A 15523-nucleotide genomic window follows, 5' to 3' on the forward strand; every position below is an offset into this window, starting at 1 on the left:
ACTGACACCTTCCTCTGGTCCCCCAATATATCAGGCTCCAACTCATGGAGGCTCAGGAGCCTGACAGTCTTCTCCAGCACCACGTAGTGTTCTGGGGGACACAGGAGCACAGGAGAATTTAGGGAGATACGAGACCAACGCTTAAAAACCATGCCCGCTGCATATTTTAAAAAGCAGCTAAAAATGCCATCGGATTTATACATTTTAAAACAGAAGCAGAAATATTTGATATAAAAAAATGTAAAAAGGTTAGGAACATCTCTCCCGCCATTGTCCTTACATTTATACATAAAATCACGTTTTAATTTTTCCATCTTGGAGCCCCACAGAAACATAAAACAAATGCGTGTTAGCTTTTTAATATATAAAATGGACGGAGGGAAAACCATGGCAACATAAAGCATTATTGGGATTAAAACCATTTTTATAATTAAAATTTTCCCCTCCATCGTGAGGCTCCTAAGATTCCACATTAAAACCTTCTTCTCTATTTTTGCTATCACCGAGTCCCAGTTAGAGGTCCCATTGTTCGCCTGATTAAAACCAATGCCTAAAATTTTAATCTGGTCCTTCTGCATTCTGACTCCTGGGGTCAGGGAGGAATCCCAGCCTCCTATATTAAAACAATCACATTTATCAATGTTTAGTTTAAAACCAGAAGCCTCGCAGAAAAAGGTGGTGTTCCTCAGCGCCCTCCTCATGGATGTTGAATCAGGGCATAAAATTGTTACGTCATCCATGTAGCCCAATACCTTTATTTGGTTACCCCTCCCACCAGGTATCGGGGCGCCTCTGACTACTTTGTCACTTCTGAGCATAGCTAACAGGGGCTCCATTGCGCATATAAATAGTAGGGGAGACAATGGGCACCCTTGCTTGACTCCAGATAAAAGAGGAACACCTTTAGTTAAAAATCCATTTACAGAAATTTCACTAAAACAGGACCGATATAAAAGCATAACACGACTTATCATAAAATCAGGCACCGCCATCTTTTTAAGAACCATAAAAAGGAACTCATGGGACACTCTATCAAAGGCCTTTTCAAAGTCTAGTGATAAAATGGCAAGATTTTGGCCTCGATCTTTAAAATACCAAATAACATCTCTTAAAATATTAAGGGACTCAGTGATAGATCTACCAGGTACCCCACAGACCTGGTTTGGGTGGATTAGCTTACTGATAAAAGGTTTAAAACGGACCGCTATCAATTTGGCTAAAATCTTGTAGTCTACATTTAAAAGTGTAATGGGACGCCAATTTTTCAGTTGGTCCTTTTCACCTTTTTTAAAAATTAAAGACACGATCCCCCTTCTCCAGGAAGGGGGCAGCTCTTCAGTGATAAAAACCTCTTTGTACAGTAAAATCATATCCTCTTTTAAAACATCCCAAAAAGTTAGATAAAATTCAATAGGCAACCCATCCTCCCCAGGGGCCTTTCCCGCTGAAAAACTTTTAAAAACAGATAAAAGTTCCTCTAAATTAAGATCTCGGGATAAAACCTCCTGGTCTAAAATATCTAACTTAAAATCAAGGGAGTTAAGAGCATGATTTAAAAAGGATTTATCTATAGCTTTTTTACTAAAAAGGAGTTGGTAAAAGTTAAAAGCTGCATTCAACATTCCTCCCATAGAAGTCTCCCCTTCTAGGTTTAAAATAGCATCTCGCCTACCATTTACCTTTTTAAAAAAGAATCGGGAGCACTTCTCATCTTCTTCAAGGTGTTTTACATGGGAGTTAAAAATGATTTGTTTGCCTTTATCATCTAAACATTTTTTTATTTCAGCTTTTAAATTTAAAATATCCGAATCCACCTCAAACCCAACATCCTTTAGTTTAAAAAGCACATGCAAACGCTTATTAAGAACATAAAACCACTGTTTCTTTTCTCTAGCTTTCTTCCTACCTGCTCGGATAAAAAATAATTTAATTTTGGGTTTAATGCCCTCCCACCAGTGCAGCATGGTCTCGTGGGGCTTTTTCTGTGATTGCCAGCACTGGTAGGTCCGCACAAACTCACTTTTGTTTTCAGGGTCCTCTAGGAGCGTGGTGTTTAACCTCCAGAGGCCCTTACTCACTTTTTGCTCTCCCTCCAGCTCCAGGGACACACTAAGGAGCTTATGGTCTGAAAATATATTTGTTAAAATCATACATTTTTGAGGGATAAAATCATGGGAAGCAAAAATAAAATCGATTCTGGAGCTCACTCTTCCATTAGACCATGTGGCACCTGCGTCTCCTGGCAAGAGTTCCCTCCACCAATCGCGCAATTTAAAATCTTCAATAAAATTTTTGAGCAGGTAGGTAGTGCGGTCTTTTCTATTTGCATCCCCACCCTGCCGGCCTTCTCCTTCTCTTGTGCAGTTAAAATCACCTCCTACCAGCAGGGGGGTAGACCCAACACAAAACAGTGGTAAAATATTAAAAAGCTCTGCCCGCTCCTGTTTATCAGGAGGGGCATAGACATTTAAAATACGTATTAAAAGTCCATTAATGTGCAGGTGGGTTAAAATAGCTCTGCCAGGCATAATCTCAGTGACGGTTTGTATCGAAATAGAATGGCCACGGCAGAGCAATCCCACACCTGAAGAACGACAGTCATTAGCACCCGACCACACCGAAGGGCCCAGCTTCCAGTCTTTTTTCAAGTCCATATAGTCCATGCTGTTAGGGATTCCACACTCCTGCAGTAGGCAAAAATCAAAGTCCATAGTCTGTAGAAAAGAGAATAAAGCAGCCCTGCGAACAGGGCTCTTTAGGGACCTCACATTTAGCGAGGCAACTTTCAGGGGAATACAAGGCATAGTTATTGTTAGGCGTCAGTGTCCACCTCCGAGGAATCCGACTCCGATATAAATTGGGAGCCAGACTCCCCTGTATCAGGGGATGCAAACTCCAGGATTTTCCCAGGGTCAGAGCCAGATATATGAATCGACCCGACTCTTCCCCTGAACTCACTCTCATCCGAGCTGCGGCATATTGTCTTCCTCTTTATGGTGGGCACATCTTCTTCTCTTAGCCTTTTCCCCGTACTCGTCAGGTCCATCCTTGATTCCTCCTCCCCGTCACTGGATGTCACCTCCGACTCCTGGCTGTTGTCATCACCATCGCGAACTCCGGCCGCTGCTACCTCCGGTACGGCTGCAGGTATCTCCGGGTCACTCATCTGCTCAGGGCGCTCAGGAGCCTGTGAGGTCCCCTCCTTCTTTCTCGTCATCTTGCCTACTGCACCTGAAGCCGTCAATGCCCGACCCCCTGTTGGCGTAATAAGAGGGTGAGACTCGGGCTTCTCAGTCGGTCGGAGGCAGCTGGTGGCAGGGAGGTCCAGCGTGGAGCCCCTCCTTCTAGATCCCTTAATTGGATCATCACCAGCCACCACCTCTGCCCAGTCCTCCTTTGACGGCACCGAGGACCGGCGAGATTTCCTACCAACCGACTCAGGTATGGAGCTCGGGGCCTTCATCGCAGAACCAGAACAGCCCTGCTCCGGCCCTTTGGAATCCACAGGACCACCCTCCACTCGTGACTTGGAGGGTCTTGGTCCTGGCCCTTCGGCGGGTGCCGTTTCCGGGGCATTACCAGCAGAGTCCGCACCTGTTGTGGACTGCTGCCCTGGCCCTGGACGGGATGAACCAGGCCTAGGCCCACCCCTCAATGACTGCGTTCTTTTAGGACAGTCTTTATACATGTGACCTGCCTCCCCGCACAGGTTACATGTTGCTCTGGAACTGCACTTGGCGGCCACGTGCCCCAGGCCTCCACATTTGTTACAGCGAACAACACGGTTTTCACTGCATGACTCTTTTGTGTGCCCATATTTTTGGCAGTTCCAGCAAAACCGGGGCATCTGGGGGTAAAACAGGTATCCCCGGTTCTTCCCAATGGCAAAATTCGCTGGAGGGTGCACAAAGCCACGTATGCCATTGGGGTCTTGAAAGAACTTGACAAAGTACTTTCTCTTTCCGTTCCAAAATCCCTCAGCATTTTTTACTTCATGCGAGAAGTGAATTTCCTTGCAATAGCGCCCTAGGAACGTGTCAATGTCCTTGGCGGGGACAAAGGGGCTATGCATTACCACGACCAGTGGAATAGACTCTTCTCCGTAGAGGAGAGAAAAATGAAGCCCATCTAGGCGCTCATCTGTCTGGTCGGAACCAGACAGGGCTGCACAGATCGTATCGCAGCAGGCCGCGGTGCAGAAGGAGATGGTATACCGACCGCGGCCTTCCTGGTCATTCAGACACAGGATATTTTCCCGTCTGAGGCCGAAGGAGCCAAGCAGGATTTCCCCTACTATGAATTTCAGGTTCTTCCGCTGGCGATGTTCCTCTCCGACCTCGATCCGGATGGTTTGGCGTAACTGGGTCTCCCCAGTTACAAACCCATAGGTGAACGGCATTCCTGCTTGTCCCAACAAGTTTTTCCGCCCTTCTAGGCCGTCCAGCGCAAGCTGTCCGCCTAGCGATCCCTTCCCGTTGCCTGAGGACTAGTCCGACTACCCAATAGCTGCAGGGGGGTGAAGTCAAGGCGATAAACCAGTGACGATCCCCCCAGGCCAAGTAGCCGGGTACCCCAGGCACCTTCTGACTGAAACCTCCTGTACGAATACACTTGGTCGCAGCCAAAAGGCCGAGAAGCGATAACCCGAATGGGCCTGGCGTTGACCGAGCCTGCCTAATACTGCTGTTCACCCCTTGCAGCGATTCAGCCTACTCCTAGGCAATTCCACGGGGCCCTGCAGGCGCGCACACACTCACAGCTACTAAGCGGGAGGTGAATAAAGGCCGGAGAGGAAGCAAGACAGGATTTGCTTCTTTTGCTTGCACCACAATGCAGTGCTGAAAGAAGAGGAATCTACATAAAACCGCCTTCCTGGCAACGCCCAAATGCCCTCCTGCCGTGCAAACACTGGCAGCAGCAGCAGCAGTAAGTGCATGCCCACTGCCACCCCTTCTCCTTTCACACCTTGTATCAGCTTTAATCCATTCAGGTGCTGCCTGCTGAGCAGCACTGACCAACACTGCCTGGGCCCAGGCTTTTATCTCTGAGGCCCCATTATGATGTCAGAAAGCTGGCTCTGGCTCCTCAGGGCTCCACTATGACACGTGCAAAGTTCCGTCTGAACTTTATATAAGACGGTGCGGCTCAGTCAGTCACTCAGTGTTGCCTGAGAGGGCAACACTGCAACAGCCGGCCCCCAGGCTGTCTTTTTTTTGCACATTTATTTGCCTCCAGGAGGCCACAAGAGGGAGACAAGGGACTGCAAAATGGAAAATAAGCATCCACCAACTTTACAGACAACTTGTTCTCCTTGCTCCTACAACCTCCATCCTTGCACACTTTGTTATTCTTCCAGGTAACATAGTAACAAATCCAAATTGCTGCTCTCTTTGTAGGCAAGCAAGGGTTTGTTGCAACTGCAATTCTTACTTCTTCTTGAAATGTAGGGACGACAGTACTTTCCATCACATCCATCTAGTGTACACAGGTAGGTCCATTGTGGCGGGCGGGCGGGCGGGCGGCTTTAATGGCTGTTTGCTGTTCCTCTACTCCACTCCGCTATTTGACTGTGGTGCTGCATCAATCAGTGGCTGGCTCAGGTGCAGCTCTTTAACCTACCTAGGAGGGAGGGCGGAGAGAAGACAAGGAAGGTGAATGAGCTGTTCCAATGTGAAATGCCAGAAACACAGAAACACAGACGACACAAAACAAGAGGTGGCAATGTATTCATTAATTGCATTTCATAAATTAGCTCATTATCACACATGACTGTACAAATGCATTGTCCAACAGGTGTTGAAATAATGGGATTAAAAGGGGAGATCCCATCAGAAAGACAAAAACAATAGCAAACACAAATAGCACTTTTGAAATCTGATTTTAGTAAACACATAAGGGAAGGGTGCACCGGTCCTGGAAATACTGCAATACCAGGTCAATGCGTGGAGTGGACAGAGCAAGCTCTATTTCCATCTCCCTGTTCTAAAAATCCATTTAATATATGGTCCCCAGATAGGGGACGTATCAGATATTAAACTGATAAGAACAGATTTTTTTTTTTTTTTTTTTTTAATTCTTTTATTGGAAAATTGCAAGTAAAATTTACAACATAACATTTCATCAAAAGTACAGGTTCAAAAAAACAATGGTACATCAAATGGCACAAGGAAACATCATACACAAAAACAAAACAATGTACATGATATTGTTCAATAATGTTCACAACACATGACACATTTAACCAAGTAAAACAAAATTAAAGAAATTAATACAGAACATCAGGAACCTAGAAACCAGGCTCTCCATTTTTTTAATTTCCAGATGCCTTCAGAATCAATAGTACCGAGCCTTTTTACATCAGATAAATAATACAAAAACAACTTCCCTCGGATCATGCCTATACAGTCTCTCACTTGAACATCACTCTGTCTGAAAATTAAAATGTTTCTTACATCCCACAAGACTTCTTTCACACAATTTACCAAAAACCATAACACTCTTGCTCTCTGTCTCTCCAAACCAGTCAAACCAAACATCATCATCCTAAAAGATAAAATCTCAACCCCAGTCAAACCTTTAATCATTCTTCTCATCCTTCTCCATACTTCTTTAGCATACCCACACTCCCACATTACATGAATACCATTCTCACAATTTGCACAATTCGCTCTAGGACAAATTTCACTATCCACTAGTCTTCTCCTTCTCTGAAATTCCCTTGTGGGTAAACAGCCATGAGCTGCCATCCAAGCAATATCTTTTTGCTTATTAACTAATTCTTTGTCATTCACCTTTTTCCACACTTCCATGCTTTCTGTCATATTCAGACCATTCACACGTTCCATACTCTCTCTTGTATCCAAAAGTTTTATAACTTTCTTACTGTCACACCACATTTCAGCAGACACACCACTCAAGTCATTCCTCCTAATACATCTCTCAATTCTCACATAAAACCAAGGTGCATTAAGTCTTACAGGCCTCCTCAGATCAGACTCAATCAAATCATACTTTCTCAACACACTCCCAGACAAATATCTCAACATACAACCAGCCAAACAATCCTTTTTGCTCAATCTCACACAATTACTTACATACTTTACAGCCAAAAACCTCTCCACATTCGTCACACCTTTACCACCATTGTCTCTTCCTTTCATAACCTTCACGCGACTCAACTTCTCCATCCTAGAATTCCAAAAGAACATGAAAATTAATCTTATAATCCGTTTCAAACATCTATCAGGTTCTGGAAAAACATTACTAATATACAAAATAATAGGAATAAGAACTGCTTTAATAATAAGAATCCTGCCTTCTAAAGATAAGGTCCTAAGAGACCAAAATTCCACCTTCTTCTTAATTTTATCATGGGCAATATCCCAGCTTTGTTTCCCAAGTAGATCATTATTAAAAATGATACCTAAAACCTCAATCCCACCCTCTCTAACAGGCCACACACTCATCTCACGCTCTCTCCATTCACCAAAGAATTTGCATCCACTCTTATCCACATTCAATTTAAACGCACTCGCCATACAAAAACACTCAATCAACAACTTTATTCTCACCAGACTAGCATGATATTTATACACAATCGTGACGTCATCCATATAGCCAATCACTCTCAGATCCCTACCCCCACTACCAGGCACTTCCACCCCACGCATAACTTTATCTCTCCTAATCATTCCTAACAAAGGTTCAATAACACAAATAAACAATATAGGAGACAGGGGACATCCCTGTCTCACCCCTTAATCTTTACTTCCTGGCTTAAAAACCCGTTAACCTGTACCTTACTTACAATATTGGTATATAATACTTTAATCCAACCAATCATACAATCAGGCACACCCATTTTCCGTAACACACTAAACATAAAATCATGTTCCACTCTGTCATACGCTTTCTCAAAATCCACAGTCACCACAGCAATAGGTTGCTTCCTCTCTTTATTACAATCATACAACACATCACGCAAACACAACAAACTGTCACATATTTGGCGCCCGGGCACCGCACACACTTGTTCCTCACCCACCATCTTGTCCACAACATTCCTTAATCTGTCAGCAATCACTTTAGCAATAATCTTATAGTCGCAATTAAGGAGCGCAATAGGCCTCCAGTTTTTTAGGTCTTTTTTATTACCTTTTTTATATAGTAACACAACCACACTCTCACTCATACTTCTAGACAATCTCCCTCTCGCAAGCACTTCCTTACACACTTCAAAAACATGAATACCAATCATATCCCAAAACTTACAATAAAACTCAACAGGCAATCCATCACTACCAGCCACTTTCCCTTTTTTCATACTTTTAACCACATTCACAACTTCTTCCATTTTAATCTCTTCACTCAGCCATTCTTTCTCCATTCTATCTAACTTTTTCTCTATATTGTCCAAACACTCTTCTTCCAGATCTCTCACTCTTTCCTTCCTAGCAAACAGTTTTGAATAAAACTTCTGTACTTCATCAATCACACCATCATTTCCACTTATCTCTACACCATCTTCATTTAGCACACACTCCATTCCAACTCTCTTTCCATACACTTTTTTAAAGAAAAATTTTGTACACTTCTCATCCTTTTCTTTCACGATCATCTTAGCCTGAGCTATAATTTTTTTACCTTTTTCCTGTAAACAAGATCTGACCTTCTCTCTCGTATCCTGAATGTCTTTTTTCATATCCCATCCACCCTTTTGCAAAGTTTCCAAATACTCCAACCTCGTCTGCCATCTCTCATACTCCTCACGTTCTCTCCTCACTTTCTCACAGCCTTTTTTGATGAAGAAACGTTTTGTTTCTCCCTTCACCCATTCCCACCATTCTACCACACTCTCAAAATCACTCTTTTTATTCATCCATCTCCTAAACCACTCACAATAGCTTTCACACACACTTTCGTCTTCCAATAAGGAAACGTTTAACTTCCACACACCTCTCCCATACGGACATTCATTTTCTATACTCACGACACATTCAAGCATGGCATGATCCGTAAACGGCAACCTTCTCAAAAGGAAACGATTAACTTCAAAATATCTGGAAAAGAAACAAAAATCAATACGAGAACTAACATTTCCTCTATCAGAGAAATAGGTAAAACCATCAGTATCATTATTACACTGCAGAAAAGCATCCTGCAACCCAAATAAACTAATAACTTCTTTTAGCTGTTTCCCACTCCTATCAACCCTACCTCCCCCACTAGTTCTATCACCATCCCTCAAAATACAGTTGAAATCTCCCACTAATATGGTATGACCCATACCACCCAAGAAAAAATACAGCTGTTCAATTAATTCTTCCCTCTCCTTTCTGTCAGGAGGGGCATAAACGTTAAGGAGTTTAAACAAAACACCATTTTTTTCAAAATTAACTAAAAGGACCCTGCCAGGAATAACATGAATTATTTCTTTAATCACGAAATCAAAACCTCTAAATAAAACTCCCACCCCACCATTCTTTTTCTTACTAGTGGACCAGACGCTTGGCCCACAAGTCCACTCTGCCACTATAGGTTCATCTTCAAGGCAACATTCCTGTAAACACAAGATGTCGTTAGGGTAAGCAGCAACAGAAGAAAAAATAGCCGCTCTCCTTACAGCAGATTTAATGCTCCTAACATTAAGAGAACCTATAGAAAGCAACATTTAAACATTTAAGGAAAAAAGGGAAAAATAAACATTATATCACAATCATGATTTTTTCCCACTTTTTTTCGTTCTCCCTCTAGAACTACCCGGTTTGTCCTCAGGAGGTTGCACTCCCTGCATCTCTGTCCACTCTTTTCTATTTGGCCTGATCTCCTTTACACTTTTTACAAAGCTCAGGGTACGGGCAAGTTTTTTAACACTACTCCTCTCCAGGTAACCCTGGTCTAGAGAAGAGGCATCAGAGTCCACAGAAGTCTCCTCCTCCTCCTCTCCACCTTCTGCATCAGGAGGTTCTGCATCCTTATCTGTGGAAGAAACAGGGTCAGTTCTTTCTGACTTCCTTTTAAGGGAAGCCTTGTCCACGTCCATTTCCGGAGTCTCGGCCACCACTGTAATGACCTCGGCTCCTTCCTCCACCACCACAGGAGGCTCCTCCCCCTCTGCCATCAGGGGGTCCGGAACCGCAACAGAGCCGGATTCCTGCTCAACTACCTGAGACTCAATTCCTGTAGGAATCTCCATTGACGAAATAAAAGCCACAGGTGCTTCTCCACTCACCACCCCAGCGTACGATCTCCTAGCTTGGGGAGGGTTAACTCCAGGACATTGCCTAGCCAGGTGCTCTGAGGAATTGCAGAAATGGCACTTCCTGGCCTCCTCACAATCTGCTGTTCTATGACCAGCTTTAAAGCAGTTCCTGCACACAGGACCAGTTGGACAATCTTCTTTGGTGTGACCAAAACAGAAACAGTCTCTGCAAAATGAAGGCTGTCCAGGATAAAACAAGTATCCTCTATTGGACCCAATGGAGAAGGTCTGGGGAGGATGCATCACACCCCCATAACCACTCTCATCCAGCTTGAACTCCACCCAGAAACGGCGTAGTCCATTAAATGTTCCAAGAACATTGCGACGTTTCTCCCCAGGAGAGACATACACAGCATACCTGCTCAGGAGAGCCATGATCTCTTCATCCTTCACAAAGGGATTGTACATCTGCACAGTCACAGGTGTCCTCTGCTTCCTCTGCAGACCAGGCACAAACTTCACTCCTTCCAAATTAGGGTGATCAGCAAGCTCTTGGCTTCTCGCATAACAAGTAGCACAGGCATCCTGGGTAGTGAAAGAGATGTCGTAGAATCCTTGGGTAGGAAAAGCTTGCGTACAAAAGATCATGTACCGGGGCATCCTCAGCGTATCCTCCACGATTTTTCCTTGCACGTCCATCACGGTCCAAACGAATTTCTTCTCCTCGGGAATATACAGCCGCACTGTATTTGGCGCAGACGGACCCACCGTTGCCATATCTCCTGTGATCGCCTTCCTTGTCTCCTCGCTCACCCCCTAAAGCAGCAGGTGGCTTAAGCTGGCGAACCAGCGATGCCACAAGGCCAAGGGCGAGCACTCAGACGGACCTCCTGACTAACCCCTTGAGATTAGCCAAAAGGCCGAGAAGCGATAACCCGAATGGGCCTGGCGTTGACCGAGCCTGCCTAATACTGCTGTTCACCCCTTGCAGCGATTCAGCCTACTCCTAGGCAATTCCACGGGGCCCTGCAGGCGCGCACACACTCACAGCTACTAAGCGGGAGGTGAATAAAGGCCGGAGAGGAAGCAAGACAGGATTTGCTTCTTTTGCTTGCACCACAATGCAGTGCTGAAAGAAGAGGAATCTACATAAAACCGCCTTCCTGGCAACGCCCAAATGCCCTCCTGCCGTGCAAACACTGGCAGCAGCAGCAGCAGTAAAAGCATGCCCACTGCCACCCCTTCTCCTTTCACACCTTGTATCAGCTTTAATCCAGTCAGGTGCTGCCTGCTGAGCAGCACTGACCAACACTGCCTGGGCCCAGGCTTTTATCTCTGAGGCCCCATTATGATGTCAGAAAGCTGGCTCTGGCTCCTCAGGGCTCCACTATGACACGTGCAAAGTTCCGTCTGAACTTTATATAAGACGGTGCGGCTCAGTCAGTCACTCAGTGTTGCCTGAGAGGGCAACACTGCAACAGCCGGCCCCCAGGCTGTCTTTTTTTTGCACATTTATTTGCCTCCAGGAGGCCACAAGAGGGAGACAAGGGACTGCAAAATGGAAAATAAGCATCCACCAACTTTACAGACAACTTGTTCTCCTTGCTCCTACAACCTCCATCCTTGCACACTTTGTTATTCTTCCAGGTAACATAGTAACAAATCCAAATTGCTGCTCTCTTTGTAGGCAAGCAAGGGTTTGTTGCAACTGCAATTCTTACTTCTTCTTGAAATGTAGGGACGACAGTACTTTCCATCACATCCATCTAGTGTACACAGGTAGGTCCATTGTGGCGGGCGGGCGGGCGGGCGGGCGGGCGGCTTTAATGGCTGTTTGCTGTTCCTCTACTCCACTCCGCTATTTGACTGTGGTGCTGCATCAATCAGTGGCTGGCTCAGGTGCAGCTCTTTAACCTACCTAGGAGGGAGGGCGGAGAGAAGACAAGGAAGGTGAATGAGCTGTTCCAATGTGAAATGCCAGAAACACAGAAACACAGACGACACAAAACAAGAGGTGGCAATGTATTCATTAATTGCATTTAATAAATTAGCTCATTATCACACATGACTGTACAAATGCATTGTCCAACAGGTGTTGAAATAATGGGATTAAAAGGGGAGATCCCATCAGAAAGACAAAAACAATAGCAAACACAAATAGCACTTTTGAAATCTGATTTTAGTAAACACATAAGGGAAGGGTGCACCGGTCCTGGAAATACTGCAATACCAGGTCAATGCGTGGAGTGGACAGAGCAAGCTCTATTTCCATCTCCCTGTTCTAAAAATCCATTTAATATATGGTCCCCAGATAGGGGACGTATCAGATATTAAACTGATAAGAACAGATTTTTTATTTTTTTTTTTTTTTTTATTTTTTTTTTTATTAAACCATTCAGGTTATTTTATTAAAACCGAGAAATATAGCTATCCATTACAGATAACTACTTCTCTATTTTCCAACAACTCATCACCATGGTTCGTTATTTATTTTTCAAAATTTGCGTATCAATACATCCTACCAAACTGTCACACCAAGTACCTCCATTTCAACATTCTCCATATCCCTTCCGCATCCATACCTCTTTCTAAATCCCACTTATAATAAAAGAACAATTTAGCCAACACCATTCTAACCACCTCATCCACCTCAAATTCTTCTCTTCTGTACACATTCAAATTCCTCGTATCCCACAATACCTCTTTCACACAAGTCAAGAAAATCCACAACACTCTGTCTTTCTCACAACCCAAACTACACAAACCAAACAAAACAATTTCATACGTAAGCTTCTTTAAACCAGTTATCTCTTCACACAACCCACTCAATTTTTTCCAAACATCTTTTGCATACTTACATGACCAAAACACATGACTCACATCCTCATCATCACCACAACCTTCTCTCGGACACCTTTCAGATAACACCAACCCTCTTCTTTTTTGAACACTCCTTACAGGCAACACTCAATGCACCGACATCCATAACAAATCTTTCTGTTTATTCGACACATCATACTTAATAATTTTCTTCCACACTGTCTTAGATTCTGCAACATTCAAACCATTTATAGAGCACATCACATTATTCATACACATTCTTTTAACAACATTTTTTCCACTCAAATATGTCTCCATTCTTACCCCTTCTAACTGAAATTTGTTAATAAAATTCCCTATGTATAAGTAATACCCTGTGCAGTCAAACGCTATGGGTCTACCTAAGTTTTTATTTCCCCACTTTAATCGCCTAATAACTGTCCCAGCTAGATATCCCAACATTCCCGACGCTTTTGATTCTTTTAAAAAAAGACCCACAAAAAAACGCACGCAATTTATCCCAATGAACACCTCCAAATTGGGGAAATCCAACCCACCATTTATTCTACTCTTCATCAGAGTTTCTCTTTTTGCCCCCTCCATCCTACTACCCCACAAAAAAAGGAACAAAAGTCTGTTCAACTTTTTTAAGGTGGCAGCAGCTGGAGGAAAAATCAAGGCAATATACAAAATCATAGGCAAAATAATACTTTTAACAATTAGCACTTTGCCAGAAAAAGAAAGCTCTCTCATTCTCCACATTTCCAATTTCCTTACTACTCTTCCACCCAATTCTTCCCAACTTTCTCTCCCTTTCAGCTCCTCATCAAACACTATCCCAAGGACTTTCACACCATTCACATGTTCCATATCCGCATCACACACCCGTTCATGACTGAAAAAAACTTTAAACTTACTTTTACCCCAGTTAATCTTAAATGCAGATGCAATACAAAATAAGTTAACTATCAACTTCACTCTAGCCATATCATATCCTGACTCACACGTAAACACAAATATCATCCATATAGCCTAACACTTTAACCCGCTTTCCATCACATCCAGGCACCAAAAAACCTTTTACAACTTTATCTTTTCTAATCATTTGCAACAAAGGCTCAATCACACAAATAAACAGAATCGGGGACAAAGGGCAACCCTGTCTCACACCAGACTTAATTTTAAATGGTTCTGTAAGGAATCCATTCACCTGCACACAACTCTCTGCACTCACATATAAACTCATAAGACATCTCACAAACCGCTCTGGAAACCCCATTCTTTCTAGTACTTTAAACAAAAACTCATGCGCTACCCGATCAAACGCTTTCTCAAAGTCCAATGCACACACAATCACTCCCTTTTTCCGACACTTACAGTCCTCAAGCACATCACGCACCAACCCTACATTCTCATGCAACTTTCTCCCAGGGACCGCACATACCTGATCTTCGCCAATCACATACCCAACAACCTCTCTCATCCGATTAGCTAGCAACTTAGCAAAAATTTTGTAGTCCGTATTTAACAATGTAATCGGTCGCCAATTTTCAAGACGCCGCTTGTCTCCTTTTTTATACAATAAGACCACCTTCCCTTGCTTCATTATCACAGGCATTCTCATGCCAGCAAAAACAGCTCTCATCATCTCCACAACATCTTCACCAATCACATCCCAATATTTAACATAAAATTCACCCGGAATACCATCCATCCCAGGAGATTTGTTTTTTGCTATACTTTTTATAACTTTTTCCACTTCTGCACCCACAATCTCTCCAAGTAACACTGAGCATTCACTCTCAGGAACCAAGTTTTCTATTACCTCCAAAAACTCATCATCCTCACCCAAATCACATCTTTTCTTATCATACAAGTTTTTGTAAAAATCTAACACAACATCAAGCACATCCTTACCACATACCTCCCTATCTTCCTTGTTCCGCAACACATTCATCCCACTTTTCCCACCACACATTTTTTTAAAGAAAAAACTCGTACATTTTTCATGTTTGTCTCTCACCTCCACTCTTGATCTAAAGATAATTTCTTTCCCTTTATCATAGAACCAATCACTCACCTCTTTTTTTGTTTTTTCCAGGTCATGCTTCACATCCATCCCCAAGAATTTGCATTTATGCAAAAAAGACAATCTTGAATTAAAACGTGAGTATTGCATTCTTTTCATCCTTGCTCTCTTGTATCCTAATCTTCTGAAAAAGCCCCCAATTTTCTTTTTTACCCATACCCACCACTCACACACATTAGAAAATAGATGCTTCTTCCTCCTCCAAAAAACATACTTTTTAACAAACACACTCTTAACCCTCTCTTCAGACAAAAAACTCACATTCATCTTCCATCCCCCTCTACCATAGAAGAAATTATTGATTTCAAAATCCCCCAATAAGCACTCGTGATCAGAAAAACAGACTTTTTCCTGCTCATATAATGTGCACTTCAATGCCCGTGCAGAAAAGAAAAAATAGTCCAAACGCGAAC

General features: G+C 43.2%; 2 non-coding genes across 2 annotated transcripts; both read right to left on the minus strand.

The window, feature by feature from the left end:
- Positions 1–5897: 5897 nt before the first annotated feature.
- LOC142654113 (U2 spliceosomal RNA) lies at positions 5898–6096 on the minus strand. The gene has a single exon (XR_012848882.1). It is a non-coding gene; the product is annotated as a U2 spliceosomal RNA (small nuclear RNA).
- Positions 6097–12397: 6301 nt separating this feature from the next.
- On the minus strand, positions 12398–12596 carry LOC142654105 (U2 spliceosomal RNA). Its single transcript, XR_012848877.1, has one exon. It is a non-coding gene; the product is annotated as a U2 spliceosomal RNA (small nuclear RNA).
- Positions 12597–15523: the final 2927 nt, after the last annotated feature.

Source organism: Rhinoderma darwinii, chromosome 5, assembly GCF_050947455.1.
Source record: "Rhinoderma darwinii isolate aRhiDar2 chromosome 5, aRhiDar2.hap1, whole genome shotgun sequence".
Classification (NCBI taxonomy): domain Eukaryota; kingdom Metazoa; phylum Chordata; class Amphibia; order Anura; family Rhinodermatidae; genus Rhinoderma; species Rhinoderma darwinii.